Source organism: Ornithorhynchus anatinus, chromosome X3, assembly GCF_004115215.2.
Source record: "Ornithorhynchus anatinus isolate Pmale09 chromosome X3, mOrnAna1.pri.v4, whole genome shotgun sequence".
Taxonomy (NCBI): domain Eukaryota; kingdom Metazoa; phylum Chordata; class Mammalia; order Monotremata; family Ornithorhynchidae; genus Ornithorhynchus; species Ornithorhynchus anatinus.
The window spans coordinates 23,565,634-23,568,573 of record NC_041751.1 but is presented as its reverse complement, the minus strand read 5'-3'; the positions used below and the strand labels follow the sequence as shown (position 1 = coordinate 23,568,573).

The following is a 2,940-nucleotide window of genomic DNA, read 5'->3' as shown; positions in this document are numbered from 1 at the left end:
AACATTCACTAATCCCCTGGACAATTAACCCTAATGGATGGAATGATTAGCTAATGCTATTAGCCAGCTAATGGATGGGGCTATTACGCTTTGTAGGCCTGGGACTTATTTGAGGAGGCAGCTGGTGTCTTTGGATCCGGCCAGTTCCCTCATAGCCAAGGTTTTGGGGGACAGGGAGCCATCCCTGCTTCTCTCACTAAGGGTCTGGGGGCTCCCTCCCTCTCCTGTCTTGCCAAAGCTGAGCGTGGGATCTTCTGAGGGCTGCGGATCCCGCACGAGTAATTTCTCCCGCACAGTGGGGGCTGTGTCTCCTTCACAGCTGGAGGAGACTTTGGCTCCCTCCGAGCTGGGGGCTGTGGTTTCCATCTGTCTCATGCAAGCTGTCCCCGGTAACAAACAGGCCAGTACGGCAGGAAGGAGAGAGATTGGGGAGGAGAGCCGGCCCCATCTGGCCCTGCTTGCGGGCATGCTTCGGCAGCTGCAGCAATACAGGCGGCTCTTGCGGCTGAGGGTGGCCTTATGCAGTGTTTGGGGCCCCCCCCAAAAAACCTGGGATCCCCCAGACTTCAGCCTCAGTAGCCCCTGAGCCTCCTGAGCCTGGTTCAGGCAGCCAGGTTGTCAAAAGTCACTTAACGGGGTGGGGAGGAGCAAGTGGGGATGTGTGCGCACAAGGAACAGTACATATCCCCGTGCACAGTTTCGGTAGGATTCCCTCTCTGTCGGCAGCACGGTGGTTGGGCGAATGGGACCGTAGAATTCCTTAGTTTAGAACGGGAGTTTGTCTCGGTGATCAGCATATCCCCACGTCTCTTCAGCTTTGGCATCCCGCCACCGGTCCCCCACGTTTCTCGGACTGACGAACGCGTCTTGCTGCAGGAGTCCGCGGGCCTCAGTTTCGTTGTGATTACGGAGAGCTGTGGGGTGTTTTTAATGCATTTCCTGCTTTGTTTTTAAGTGGTTCTTATATTTCTGAGTCATTTCCTTCTACCCAGCCTTGAGGTTATCTCTGCCACACCCACTGACTTGATGGTTGCTTGATCTGTCTTTCGAGCATTACTGATACAGTTTATGAGATGCTTTTCTTTAGACCTTGGGTGCAACCTGGAGATGTCTTCCTCTTCCTACCTGGGTGGCGGCAGATGGTTTTGGTTTGGTATGTTCACGGAGGAGAAGTAGGCCTTTGTTATTTCGCTTTCCGATCTCATTCGGTCCAATCACTCCGGTCCGTGTTCCGACAGCTCTTGCCCACCTCTTCTTCGAATCTCCCAAGATTCGGAGTTTCTCGGCTTTTGGAGTCACTGTGATGAGTATATCCGGCTCCTGAGAGACTGTCTCTCTCTCTTCATTGTTACTTGTCATCGCTGGGGCAAATGCGCTGATGATGATAGCAAAGCACTCCTGCTTTAGAGGAAGGCAGCGAGACAGCAGATGGTGGCTTAAGCCTCCGGACAGATTAAAGCTAATCAGGCACAAGAATAATGACGGCGACGATGATGATAAGAATAATAATAATGAGAATAATAGAATTTCTTAGGCTTACAATGTACCCAGCACTCTACTAAGCACTGGGGTAGATGGGAATAAAGAAATCGGACACGGTCCCGTGAGGCAGGCACTATTAAGGGCACCTTTTCTACAGCCTCCCCAATCCGGAAGAAGGAAGACATCCCTTAACCGAGAAGCGGCGTGGCTCAGTGGAAACAGCACAGGCTTGGAAGTCAGAGGACTTGGGTTCTAATCCTCGCTCCGCCAGTTATCTGCTGTCTGACCTTGGGTAAGCCGCTTCACTTCTCTGTGCCTCAGTTACCTCATCTGTAAAACGGGGATGAAGACTGTGAGCCCCACGTGGGACAACCCGATTACCTTGCATCTACCCCAGTGCTTAGAACAGTGCTTGGCACATAGTAAGCGCTTAACAAATGCCACCATCATCATTATTATCATTATTATTAATAAATAGGGCTGTTCAGCCACCCAGAGTGATGCCAAATGCCCCTATGTCTCACCAAGCGATTGAAAGACCGAAACCCTGAGCCATATCCTCGCGTAGGATTTTTGTTTAGGAGGAGGGGTAGGAGCCCTTCTCAGGATCGCCCCTGGAGAGTTTCCACTACTCTACCAGTCTCGGCTACAGGAAGAAGAGTCAAGCAGAGGCATACCCATTCCATTCCTAGTTTGGGCAGTGGCTAGCGAGTGGAAGGCCATCTGCTACAAGTCAAAACTCCCGTGTGCTGGGCTGCAGCATCATGGGAGAGACTCGAGGGCGGAGACTCGAGTTCACTGCGCGGAAGGCGATGGCGATAAACCACTTCCCTATATTTACCAAGAAAATTCTATGGATACACAAGCAGAACGATTGCAGATGGAGCGGGGCGTTCTGGGAGAGATGCGTCCATGACGTCGCTATGGGTCGGATACGACTCGACAGCATAAGACAACAACGAGGAATCCAGAGGTCTAGGCTCACATATGCTCCATTCAAATGAACATTCCATTCTCCCCTCCTAGGGCTCAAAGTTGACCTGCCCAAGCCAGAAGACAACCAGCTCATCAGATATCACGCTAGACCATTCACGATCCGTACAGGTGAACATTCCATTCCAGCCCTAGGGCTCAAGGCCCAGTTCTTTCTATAAGGGCACGTTTAACTCATTCAGTATTTATCACATAAAACGGAACACCGGGCAACTCTCTCTAGAAACTCTCAACAAACACCAGGGTCTATCCTGGGTCATTTTAATTCTCTCCTTACCCTTTGCCCCTTTAACTCACTCCTGCTATGTCCTGAGCTCCAGCCTCCCGAGCACGGGGTGGTGTGAATCCAGGCCAGGGTTTGAATGATAAGAAATGAGCCAGGCGTGGCCTGCTGAAAACGGTAGGGTCCTGGGAGTTGAAGGAACAGGGCTCTAATCTGGCTCCGCCACTTGCCTGCTGTGTGAA

The 2,940-nt window shown here is 51.7% G+C and overlaps 1 non-coding gene across 1 annotated transcript; it reads left to right on the top strand.

The window, feature by feature from the left end:
- The first annotated feature begins 2,078 nt into the window (after window positions 1-2,078).
- On the top strand, window positions 2,079-2,216 carry LOC114807747. Its single transcript, XR_003755822.1, has one exon. It is a non-coding gene; the product is annotated as a small nucleolar RNA SNORA7 (small nucleolar RNA).
- The last annotated feature ends 724 nt before the right edge of the window (window positions 2,217-2,940 follow it).